The sequence below is a fragment of the Phyllobates terribilis genome, unplaced genomic scaffold, assembly GCF_046119375.1.
Source record: "Phyllobates terribilis strain yellow unplaced genomic scaffold, ASM4611937v1 Scaffold_46__1_contigs__length_10046794, whole genome shotgun sequence".
Lineage (NCBI taxonomy): Eukaryota > Metazoa > Chordata > Amphibia > Anura > Dendrobatidae > Phyllobates > Phyllobates terribilis.
In genome coordinates, this window is record NW_027362806.1 from 9968714 (window position 1) to 9982583 (window position 13870).

Below are 13870 nucleotides of genomic sequence, written 5' to 3' on the forward strand. Positions count from 1 at the left end.
TACTGTATATAGATATATATATATATACATACATACATACATACATACATACTGCTCAAAAAAATAAAGGGAACACTTAAACAGCAGAATATAACTCCAAGTAAATCAAACTTCTGTGAAATCAAACTGTCCACTTAGGAAGCAACACTGATTGACAATCAATTTCACATGCTGTTGTACAAATGGAATAGACAATAGATGGAAATTATTGGCAATTATCAAGACACACTCAATAAAGGAGTGGTTCTGCAGGTGGGGACCACAGACCACTTCTCAGTAGCAATGCTTTCTAGCTGATGTCTGGGTCACTTTTGAATGTTGGTTGTGCTTTCACACTCGTGGTAGCATGAGACGGACTCTACAAATCACAGAAGTTGCTCAAGTAGTGCAGCTCATCCAGGATGGCACATCAATGCGAGCTGTGGCAAGAAGGTTTGCTATGTCTATCAGCGTAGTGTCTAGAGGCTGGAGGCGCTCCCAGGAGACAGGCCAGTACAACAGGAGACGTGGAGGGGGCCGTAGGAGGGCAACAACTCAGCAGCAGGACCGCTACCTCCGCCTTTGTGCAAGGAGGAACAGGAGGAGCACTGCCAGAGCCCTGCAAAATGACCTCCAGCAGGCCACAAATGTGCATGTGTCTGCACAAACGGTAAGAAATCTACTCCATGAGGGTGGTATGAGGGCCCAATGTCCACAGATGGGGGTTGTGCTCACAGCCCAACACCGTGCAGGATGATGGCATTTGCCACAGAACACCAGGATTGGCAAAGTCGCCACTGGCGCCCTGTGCTCTTCACAGATGAAAGCAGGTTCACACTGAACACATGTGACAGACGTGACAGTCTGGAAACGCCATGGAGAGCGATATGCTGCCTGCAACATCCTTCAGCATGACCGGTTTGGCAGTGGGTCAGTAATGGTGTGGGGTGGCATTTTTTTGGAGGGCCGCACAGCCCTCCATGTGCTCGCCAGAGGTAGCCTGACTGCCATTAGGTACCGAGATAAGATCCTCAGACCCCTTCTGAGACCATATGCTGATGCGGTTGGCCCTGGGTTCCTCCTAATGCAGGACAATGCCAGACCTCCATGTGGCTGGAGTGTGTCAGCAGTTCCTGCAAGATGAAGGCATTGAAGCTATGGACTGGCCCGCCCGTTCCCCAGACCCGAGTCCGATTGAGCACATCTGTGACATCATGTCTCACTCCATCCACCAACCTCATCAGGAGCATGCCCGGGCGTTGTAGGGAGGTCATACAGGCACGTGGAGGCCACACACAATATTGAGCCTCATTTTGACTTGTTTTAAGGACATTACATCAAAGTTGGATCAGCCTGTAGTGTGTTTTTCCTCTTTAATTTTGGGGGTGACTCCAAATCCAGGCCTCCATTGGTTAATAAATTAGATTTCCATTGATGATTTTTGTGTGATTTTGTTTTCTGCACATTCAACTTTGTACAGAACAAAGTATTCAATAAGAATATTTCATTCATTCAGATCTAGGCTGTGTTATTTGAGTGTTCCCTCTATTTTTTTGAGCAGTGCATATATTTATCCATCTGAACTAACAGTATTTCTGAGGACTAATCCAGCTGCATATATTCAGTGGTGATAGCAGGAATTAGGCAGGCAGGCAGTGTATGTGGCAGACTGCAGTGCATATAGTGCAAGAGGATAAATTGAACGTTCCTGCTGCTGCTGTTCTTACAGATATTTGTAGACATAGCCCCAGATATCAGGGACCAAGGAAATTTTTTTTTTTATCTTAATCCTGGTTATTTGCTTAAAAGCAATCCAGAGTATGCCATTTTTCTGCTCCCTTTGCTTGTTCTTACTGCAGAATAAAGCCAGATATGTTCCATATTTCAGTGATAAAAATCCAGAAATTTAAACTGAACGTGGAAAATATTGGCCTCCTTTTCCATTCTGTTGCAGTGTGTCGGTCAAGCTATTCACACTAGGTGTCTGTGAAGAATATTATTAGCAAAATTACAGGCCTACTATTTAAAACCGTGGTTCTCTGTCAGACATAACACCTATAACTGCGTTCCAAAATCAGCCATTTCTCGTGAACGTGAAAAATATTGTCCTCCATTAAAAATGGCCAAGGTGCGAGGTCAAGGGACAGGGAAGTGGACGTGATGGTGATGGTGCATGCAGAGGACGTGGCTGTGGGCAAGCTGAAATTGTGCCACAACAAACATCCACATCTTGTCACTCGACCTTCCTGTCCCAATTCCTAGGGGACCGCAGAACACCACTATTGAACACAAAGCAGTCTCAAAAGGTTATTGGTTGGATAGCCTATAATGCTTCCAGTCACTTAGCCACCACCACCACCCTGTCTTCCACACGGTCAAGTCTCAGTAGCCGTGGGTCGGCACCGCATATTCCTCACCCTGATCCTCCTTCCTCCGACCATGCCGAGTGCCCGGAGACAACTGATCCCACACTTGGACACTCAGAAGAGCTGTCCACTTTTCCATTTGTAGATTCGGATTCTTGCCCGACCAGCTTCAAGCGAGTCAAAAGGAGAACGCGTGTAGCGATGCCCAAATATTGGAGCAGCCATGGTCACACGAAGGCGACGGTGGAAAAGTGCAATTACTGTCGCAAGAGGTGGATGATGATGAGACACAATTGCCAGAAAGTCAGGAGGATCAGGGTGCAGAAGTGGAAGACGAGGTTGTGGATGATATAGTAGCCGAACCAACCTGGCAGGGGGACATACAGAGCGAGGACCGCAGCACACAAGCGGAGGGAGGAATAGTACCACACCAGGCAGGAAGAAGCAATGTGGTAGCCGCAGACACAAGGCGAGAAAGCGTTCCTCGTAACGCCAACACGACGGAAGTTGCCAAGACGGAAGTTGCCAGTACAACTGTTAAGTGTTCCCGAGTCTAGTTATTTTTTAAAGACTCAGCAGATAACCGGGGAAAGGCCATTTGCACCACAGGCCAGGCCAGCATCATCAAGGGTAGCAAAACTAGCATCCTGACCACCACCAGCATGATCAGGCACATAATAGCAAAGCACCCGAATAAGTGGGCTAAACCCCAGGGTCAAGCAACAGTGTCTGCGGGTGACACCACTGCTTGTTCCGCTGTTGCGCGTGCATGCCAATCCATGGCGCATGCGAAGATGCCTCCCGCCCTGCACCTGTCTTTCAACACTCAACTAGCACCATCAGCAAGCACGTCCACGTCCTTGTCCCAGCGCAGCGTTCAGCTGTCCCTACCCCAGTCCTTGGAACGCAAGCGCAAATATGCACCCAACGCCCCACAGGCCACACTACTAAATATTCACACATTTTGCGAATGCTTGCGCTCGAAATGTTGCCTTTTAGGCTTGTGGAGACGGAAGCTTTCCGCAACCTGATGGTGGCGGCCGTCCCTCAATACTCAGTCCCGAGCCGCTACTATTTCTCCCGGTGTGCCGTCCCCGCATTACACGAGCACGTGTCCCACAACATTAAACGTGCCCTCAACAACATAGTTACTGGGAAAGTCAACTTAACCACCGACACGTGGACAAGTGCTTGTGGGCAGGGATGGTACATCTCACTGATGGCACACTGGGTAAATATAGTGGAATCTGGGACCCAGTTGGACCTTGGGAAGGAACACCTCCTCCCAACACCGTGGATTGCGGGCCCTGGGTCAATCAGAGTTGCTCCCACATTCTACAGCTCCTGCACCTCCTCCTCCTCCTCTTCAGCCTCCATCTCCAAAATGACCACATTAGTTGCAAGCTGGAAGCACTGCCTCAGCCAAGCGGCAACAGGCTGTGCTGAAGCTAATATGCTTAGGTGACAAACCACACAATGCTGAAGAGTTGTGGACAGCTCTGAAAGAGCAGGCAGATCTGTGGCTGACATCACTGACCCTACAGCCAGGCATGGTCCTGTGTGACAATGGCCGGAACCTAGTGGTGGCTCTGAGGCGAGGCGGGCTCACACACATACCATGCTGGCCCATGTGATTAGCATTGTGGTTCAGCTGCTTCTCAAAACCTACCAGATCTGTCGGATCTGCTTGTCAAAGTAGGCCGCCTGTGTGCCCATTTTAGAAAGTCAGCTACAGCTTCCCCCACTCTTGCCGTGCTTCAGCAGCGTTTGCAGCTTCCAGCTCACCGACTGATCTGCGATGTCTCCACGCATTGAAACTCTACATTGCAGACGTTGGGAAGGATTTGTAAGCAGAAAAGGGCAGATGCTGACTACCAGCATCAACAAGGCCATCAGTATTCAGGTCATATTTCGCACATAAAACCTCAGGAGTGGACATGGATGTCAGACATTTGTACCATCCTCCAAAACTTTGAAGACTCCACCAAGATGGTGAGCGGTGATGACGCCATAATTAGCGTCACCATACCACTTCTCTGTCTTCTGAAATGCTCTCTGCTCACAATTAAAGAGGATGTATTGTAGGCGGAGCACAATGAGATGGAGCAATGAACCATACAGGGTGGTTCCACATAGCCCAGCCTCATCCCAATGTGGATTGGGTGACAATGATGAAGAGGAGGAGGAGGAAGAACATGAGCTAGTTTCCTGTGCTATAGACGGTACTACCTGCACAACTGTCATACCGTCTGTTCAGCGTGGGTGGCCTGAGGAAAGGGAAGAGAAGGAAGAGGGAGGAGAGCATGGTTAATCATCCTCTTTGTGAGGACACGGAAGTCTTGCCTCTTTGCAATCTGGCACACATGGCTGAGTTTATGTTATGCTGCCTTTCCCATGACCCTTGCATAGTCCAAATTTTGGGTGACAGTCATTACTGGTTGGTGACACTTCTAGACCCACGCTACAAGGAGAACTTTCTGTCTCTTATTCCCTTGCAGGACAGGCCTAATAAAATGGGATAGTACAAGAAGGCCCTTGTTGCGGAATTAATAAAAAAAATTCCCATCTGAAAACGCTGGCGGCAGAGGTCACAGTTCGTTGGACAACCAAGGAGTACAGGCGAGAGAGACACAAATGCAATCCAGCAGAGGCAGGGGAACACTGTCAAACTTCTGGGACAGTTTTCTGAGACCCTCCCATCGCACAGGCCCTGAGGCGCGGGGTATTCTCCCAAAGAAGGAAAAGTTTCGGAAGATGGTGAGGGAGTACCTTGCCGACCGTACCAACGTGATTCCTCTGTGCCTTATAATTATTGGGTATCCAAGCTGGACACGTGGCATGAACTGGCTCTTTACGCCTTGGAAGTCCTGGCCTACCCTGCCGTTAGCGTTTTGTCAGAGCGGGTTTTTAGCGCCGCTGGTGGAATCATAACTGATAGGCGCATCCGCCTGTCAACTGAAAATGCTGACGAGCTGACTCTTATAAAAATGAACAAGGGCTGGATTGGGCCAGACTTCTCAACACCACCGAATGATAGCAGTGTAACAAACTCAAATACAGTGTCTTTTTTTTGGGAGGTCTAATTCTATTCCCATGCACCTCCGTCTTCACACCCAGACATGGGTATAAGCTTCCTGGTTTTGTCTATTTGCTCTTGTCCTCCTCCTTCTCCGCATCCTCATCCTCTACCACCATATCACCACCATATGTACCATATCAACATATCTACGTCTCTTGCAAGGGGCATTGGAGTTCCTCCAAATTTTTGGTAGCCGTGGCTTCACTGCATAGGCAAACCGTATGGGGAACAACACTTCCTAATAATGGGAGCATTTTTTGCAGGAGGCCCTCTGACCTCTATGTCTCTTGCAAGGGGCATTGGAGTTCCTCCAAATTTTTGGCAGCCGTTGCTTCACTGCATAGGCAAACAATATGGGAGACACACTTCCTAATAATGGGAACATTGTTTTCAGGAGGCCCTCCGACCTCTACGTCTCTTGCAAGGGGCATTGGAGTTCCTCCAAATTTTTGGCAGCCGTTGCAGTCACTGCAATAACAGTATAGGAGACCCACTCGTTAATAATGGGAACAATAAAGCATAGCTGACTGCTGGCCCTTTAAATATAGTAAGGGCAGCCTGATGGCCCTATAAAAATAGTCTTTGTGACTTTCAGAGTCCCTCCTTCATAAAGGATGTGTCTGATGATGTGTCACACACCACATGGCCAGATAAGGTAGTAAAATGTTAAAATGACATTTACTGGTAAATGTTTTTTCATCGTTGAAAACAATGCAAAAGTGCAAAAATGCATCAAAAAGCCATGTGTGAACATAGCCCAAGGTGTGGAGGAGCATTTTTGTTTTTGGTTATTTATTTTGCCTTATATACAAGTCATTACCCTGGAAAGGATGTTCCTTAACATATTTCCTAGGAAAATCCATTTTGGCTTCATTTTTGTATGTTTTATTGTGAGTCTGTAAAAGTGGCGCAATACCTCTGACAACATTGTTGACAGCAGTGACCTGGGAGTCAGAAATGCTTCCAGGGGTCTTCCCATGCTGTTCCCATGTAATTTGAGCACTGTTCCTATCGATTTGGGCAATTTTTAGTCCCTCTGCATACCGCCGGGGGGAGTCGCCGGAAAAACGCTCGAGTTTCCCATAGACTTACATTGGGCTCGTTACTCGGGCAGAGCACTCGAGCATTCGAATTTGCTCGACTCGAATAACGAGTACCCGAGCATTTTAGTGCTCGCTCATCACTAATCCTGATCCATAAAAATAACTATGTCTTGTATAGCCCAATGATATCTGTCTGGTTAGCTATCAATATGCCTTTAATTGGTGGTGCCGAGCGTATTCCGATAGCCAGTGGCTCAATGAACCAGGAAAGAGAGGACAGCCCTGGTGAGTCCCCGTTTCTAGTGAGATGGATGAAGATGGAAGGTCATTTACTACTAGTTTGGTGTCACGCCAGGTGTGGGAAAGACTTAGTGCAACACAGAGAAAAGAGGGAAAGTGAGCCCAGACACTAGGGAAAAGGGGGGGGTGGGAACCTCATAGTCTAGTGTCACCCTGTCTCAACTACCATCCCTATATTGCCTCCTCAGCAATCGCCGCACGCGTGCCTCATCCTGTCTTTCCCTGGCGTATGGCTAACGCTAGGGATCGAAGTAGATGAGCACTAGTTGATTTCCTCTAAACTCTATAGGCAACAAGGGTAGACAAAAAGGGGAAGAAAGCTTAGCTTTAGACGACTCCAGACAAATGCGAACTCGGCCTCAAACTCCAGAGAGGATGAAGCACTGCTCTTGCTAAGCCTTCACAAGTAGAAATGAACATAGCCGGCACCTCCCTCTCAGACACACCAGGAATATATACACTCAGGCCAGGGAGCTGATTACCAGAGGGAGGTAGCCGCTAGGTCCTAGAGACAGCCTCTCATCTTAGGAAATGTCTGTACTGCGAAACGTAGAGATCGCCTGCAACCAACTGCAGGGCGACAACTGTCACCTCTGATACACCCGTGACATTTGGCTTTGGGGGTTACATATAGGATATGTATACAGTTACGGAACTTTGGGCCAAATCCAAACTTTTGAAGCCGTGTTGCCAGGAATGACCACTCTACTGAATCAAATGCCTTGATGGCGTCTAATGAAGCTAGTGCCCAGTTGTTATCAGCTTGTGTGGTACTATATTGAACTACAGGCTGTACCCTTCTAATATTAATAGAAGTTTTTCGCCAGGCATGAATCCAGTCTGGTCTGGATGTATTAAATCTAGAATCACTGTATTGAGTTTCATAGCTAAAATCTTGGTAAAAATGTTATAAATCAACATTAACTAAAGAAATAGATCTGTAAGATCCACAGTCTAAAGGATCTTTCCCTTCTTTTAACAAAACAATATTAGCTTCGTAAAAGGACGTGAGTAATGAATGACTCACAGAGGGACATCTGTGAAAAAACCTCTTTGAAAGTGGAGAGTTAAAAGCTTTAGGTATCTGATATATAATTTTCAATGGCAGCCGATCCGGGCCGGGTGCTTTACCGGAGGCCATATCGCTCATGGCTGTGCTGATTTCTTCTTAGGTGATATCAGCATCTGCTGATTCTCACTTAGGCTGTGTGCCCACGTAGCGTTTTTCAAGCGTATATGCTGCGGAATTTCCGCAGCGTAAACGCTTGAAAAACGCATGTATATCCGCACCCCATGGTCCCCAATGGCATTCCGCAATGTCAATGCCCATGCTGCGGATTTTTCCGCAGCGTATATGCTGCGGTCAAAAATCCGCAGCATGTTCATTAATTTTGCGGAAGCGCAGCGGAATCAATGTGCGGATGGTACCCAAGTCTGGATGAGAGGAGACTCTCATCCAGACCTGGGTACCAAAGAACCTGTAAAAAAAAGAATAAAATAAAGTTTATACTTATCTTCTGATGTTTTCCCTCCGTCGCGCTGTTGTCTGAAGGACCTGCCACGTCATTGAGTCATGTGACCCACCACATGACTCAATGACGTCACCGCAGGTCCTGCACACAACAGCGTGAGCCGCTCAAGACTCCGGACGGGGCAGAGAATGCATCGGAAGGTGAGTATAAAGTTTATTTTTTTATTTTTTACCATTCTGAACAAGTTGTCAAGCACTTTTCCAAGTGATGCTTGGAGAAGTGCTTGATAACCCGCATGCGGAAATGCATGCAAAGACGCCTCACAAACGCTTCTACCTGGCGGGAAAACCGCATGTAATATCCGCATGCGATTTTCCCGCCAGGGAGAAGCGTAAAAAATATGCTTCAGGTCCGCAACGTGGGCACATAGCCTTAAATTGGGGAAGTCTAGATCTGCTAGTTATGAAAGGCAGTTGACTGTGTTTACGGGGCATTTGGACTTGTATAGAGATTCGTAGTAATCTTGAAAACAATGAGTGATTCCCTCTGCTGATGTAATTACCGAGCCATCCGTGACACGAACCTTAAGGATAGCATTAGATTGATTTCCCAATTCAAAGTAAGATTGCCGAGTAAAAAATAACTTACACTTAGACTTAGTGTCCATATGCTGTGTATATAAACGTTGGAGTTGTAACCATTTCCCTTTATTTGCCTCTGAGGGGTTTGGATATATTGGCACGTTCTGCCTCCCTCAAGTTGGATTCTATTTCCATGTCCTCTCTGGATGTCACTTTTTTATATAAGAAATGGTAGAGGACAAGTAACCACTAAGATATGGCTTCAATGTGTCCCAAAATAGATTAATATCGTGAGTAGGTTCATGTGCCGCCACAAAGCATTCTAGTTGGTCAGGAATTTTATCATTAGGGCCTATGAGGGACAGCCAAAAGGAGTTAAGTTTCCAAGGAGGCCTATGTTCTACTTGAACTGCTGCAAGTGTAAGTGTTACTGGGCTGTGATCTTATATCCCTCCCTGTCCGAGCTCCACCTTCTCCACCCGAGTATCTACTCTGACAGTGCCAAAGATATTATCTATTCGAGGCAGAATATGCCTCACCAAAGAATGGCATGTAAATTTCAGAGTATCTGGGTGAGAAGCACATCGTAAATCAACCCAGCCATTGCCTTCCATATATGACGATGAAGTGGTGGTATGGTGTCTAACCACTGGGGTTGTTCCTCCCATTCTGAATCACTCATACATATAACATGAGCATCTAGGTAGCTTAAGGAGAAACTCATCGCCTGCTTAATCATCTTTTTATTAGCTGGGAGAGGGGTATATAAACACATTATGACAAGTTCCTTGGAGTCTATTTAAGTAGCAGGATAGGAAGTGTTTCAGCACTCTCCGGAATACGACACAAATATTGAGAAATAAAATTGGAGGCTTATTGTCAATGCGTTTCAGAGTCCACTGACTCCTTCTTTAGGACAACCATAAGTACAGGTTTTATGTATGGTTGTCCTAAAGAAGGAGGCAGTGGACTCTGAAACGCGTTGACAATAAACCTATTTTATTTCCCAATATTTGTGTTGTATTCCAGAGAGCACAGAAATACTTCCTATCCAGATACTTAAATCTACTGTCTCATGGAAGCTGCTGCATCTGGTTCTCAGGCTCCATAAGTGTTGTGTCTCACACAACCACATAAGGTGAGCTGTTCTACTTATAATTATCAACCTCTTTAACGTGGATAAGACCCTATGGTGCTCTTGCATTTCTTTGGAGTCTATTGATGCATATATAAAAACAAAATGGCCTTCCGGATCCCTACATGTTACCTTCGCTTCCCACCTGACCGATTTGTGTACCAGTAATGTAACCCCCCTAGAATAGCTGTGTCCATAATGGTAGTTCCCTTTGCACCACTCCACAGGCTCTGTGCTTCCTTGGAGCAATTTTCCACCAAGTTACCAGCAAATTCAGAGCCAAATCGTTTCCAAGTACTAGAGAGATTATTGTGTTCCTTTATTCATCCAAATGCATCACTAAAGCAATATTTCGACCAGCAAGTGTCCTTTTTCAAGCATAAACAAAATGGCAGATGAAGCTTCATGAAAGCGGTCTGAAACATTGCTTTTATGATGCATTTGGATGAATAAAGGAAAACAATCATCTCTCTAGTGCCTTGGAAACGATTTGCCCCTAGAATAGCTGGTATGGAAGGAGTGGACCGCCCATTGAACCCAGGGTTTTTTCAATCACCTTGCCGAATCCAGGGTGATGTGTGTCTCTACCAGACTTATTATATGGGGTTAGTGTTTCTTAATTTGTGAAAAAACTTTCATCCTCTTACCAGGGTAACCGAGACCCCTTACGCTCCAAGACAGAAATCTTAGATGGGAAGCCATAGGACTGTGAAAAAAATCAAATAAAGCAAAAGCATAGGGCTGCATCACAATACATAACAACAGTGTCATAAAAGACATGAAATAGCCAGCTTGGTCGCTGTCGGAAACCGTAGGACAATATTTTCCGTAAAGAGCTATTCGTTCATTCTGAATTAGTAGCGTAGCTACCAGGGGGCGGTGACCCCGGGCCCCACGTTCTCAGGGGCCCACCAGGAGCTACGCTATTGTAACTGTATAGGCAGAGCAGGGAGACTCCACTGCCCGGTGGCTGCTATGGGGCCCTTGAGCAGGAAGAGGGCCCCCGGTGCCAGCATCAGGCCGTTCCCGCCCATCACGGCAAGTTCAGTGATGAGAGAGGGAGTGCGACAACGCTCCCGCTCCCATCAGTCCCCTCTGCGTCTGACGTCACTGACGTCATCACTTGGCTCCCGGCCCATTGTTCTGAAGATGTGCGGGCGCTCGTAGTAGCGGGGGAACGAGGAGGAGAGGTGAATATTGTGTTTATTTTTTTCCTATGGGGGGATGCTACAGACTCTGCCTATGGGGGGATTATACTACAGACACGGCCAACGGGGGGATTATGCTACAGACTCTGCCAATGGGGGGATTATACTATAGACTCTGCCTATGGGGGGAAATATCCTACAGACTCTGCCTATGGGGGGAATATCCTACAGAATCTGCCTATGGGGGGGATTATGCTACAGACTCTGCCTATGGGGGGATCATTATACTATATTGAGGACTATCTGGTGCATTATACTATATGTAAGCTATATATACAGTGTGGGGATTACAGTTAGGGTCATACAGTGTGGAAGATAATGTGGGGTCTTTGTATAGTGTAGGGGCCATCATACAGTGTGGGAGATAATGTGGGGTCTTTGCACAGTGTGGGGGCCATCATACAGTGTGGGAGATATTGTGGGGTGTTTGTATAGTGTGGGGGCCATCATACAGTGTGGGAGATAATGTGGGGTCTTTGTATAGTGTAGGGCCATCGTACAGTGTGGGGGATAATGTGGGGTCTTTGCACAGTGTGGGGGCCATCATACAGTGTGGGAGATATTGTGGGGTGTTTGTATAGTGTGGGGACCATCATACAGTGTGGGAGATAATGGGGCGTTTGTATGGTGTGGGGGCCATCATACAGTGAGATAGATAATGTGGGGTCTTTGCACAGTGTTTAGATACAAATGAGAAGATTGTGCACAGGGGAGACACTTGATCCGTATATCCTTCATACTGAAATATGGAACATAATACTTATACTAGTATACATACCTTTGGTGTCCTAATGTGGTCATGAAAGCGGAGCGCTTCTCAGAGCATTCTTGTTATGCAAGATGCAAGACACATTGGTCTCTGCCTTATGTGGACTAAGGCTGTTAGATAGCCCCACTTCTCTCCATTTGAGAGAAATGTCAAGATTGTTAAGTTGGTTGTTTATGGTTGTTTTTAACTTCTTCCACCATGTTTTTCTTTTCCACCCCTCCCCTTTGTTTTTTTTCTTATCTCTTTATTTGCCAATTTATTTATCTTACATCACATTCAAAAGTGCTTATAGACATATTGTTAAGGTACAACATCTTATTACACACACAAGAATATCACTATGACATTAATATTAGATGTGATAGCGTGGAATGTCCGGTTGATGGGGGAAGCCATTAAGAGATGTGCGGTTTTTTACATATTTAAAACAGTTCCATCCAGCTATACTATGTATTTCTGAAACACATATGGTAAAAGATAGGGTGCACTTAATGCATAAGCGAGAAATTGCCTATGAATATCACTTTTATGTCTTTTCAGTGTCATGTTCCTCGTAAATACCTGAAGATTTAAAAACAGATCAAAGTCTTTGGGTTTGTTTGTGGCACAAAAGCAAAGTCCTTTTGATAATATTAATTTCTCATCATTTTATAAAAGGCAGTCTGACAGATTAAAAATATTTGTGAGTATTATTGTTTGAGGCTTGGGGTAGGTTTATTTTCCATTTTTTCTTCCTCCTTGCGTTCCTCTAGTAGGTTTTTTCTTTTCCCTGGTTTGGGGAAGAAGTATTGGTTAATTGCCCTTTCTTAGGAGACACAGCCCAAGGAAAAAAAAGGTACCAGACCTTTAGTACCAGTTGTGGTATTGTCCACTGTCAGGGAAATATTAATATCAGGAAAATGTTCTCCCACATCTGCCTGACATAGATGTTCGCCCCCCTCCCTTATTCCCCTTCTGCTCAGCACAAAAGTCCCAATTAGAGCACGCCTGAGAAATAGCTTATGCAAACAAGCCAGCCAAGGAGTGTTATAACTTCGTTAGGAAGCAAGCATCTTGTCTCTGAAAGACGCAGGAGGTAATTAAAATGCTGACTTGCACTAATTTGCTTGTAACCATGAGGCTGCTTCCCGAGCTTCAAAGGGAAATTTGCAGATGAGCTGACTCCGATATGAACTATGAAATATTGTGAGTTCCATACGTCCGACAGTAATGGGACCCATATGTGTACTGATCAAATCAGCCCAGGAATGTATATGTAGTTTTCCAGGGCTGTAAGCAAAATCAGGGAGCTGTAGCGCAAAAACACCAGAATAGCAGACTGCAGCTATGTGATGTGTGGTCTCTAAATGAAGATAAAATCATAAGGGAAAAAATGGCGTAGTTTGCAAGCTTCTGCGATCAACGAGCGATGAGCTATTGCAGAAGTTAGCGTTTTTAATAAAAATGTACAGGCTGGAGATCGGCCCACATGATGTCACCACCAGGGGCATGTAGCCAGATCTCCCCTTAGGTATAAGAGAATCCATGGAGAAGACAGGAGCACTCATTGCCAGGGGGGAATAAGAATTATAAGCAAAGGGTCCTGTTCAATTACAGCACAATCCAGCTGGGGAATCCCTCCTCCACCTATATTGAATCATCTCCGCGATCGTATAGTGTAAGTTAACTTCTTTCATCCTATTTATTTTATGGAACTGCGTATGTATTTTAATGTCTCCTTTGTAACATCCTTATGTATATATTTTTCCTAAACACTGCCTCCCTTTTGGATTAAACATAAAATTTAATAGTTCTGTTTCTTTTGTTCTGTAATCGTTCCCTTCCACCGAAGCCATATACGCTACCAAAACGCAGGCGTCAGGCCAGGCCTGTATTATATTTCAAACTCGGCCGGTGGTGGCAGAGAATAATAATTGGGCTATCGTGAAGCTGACAGTG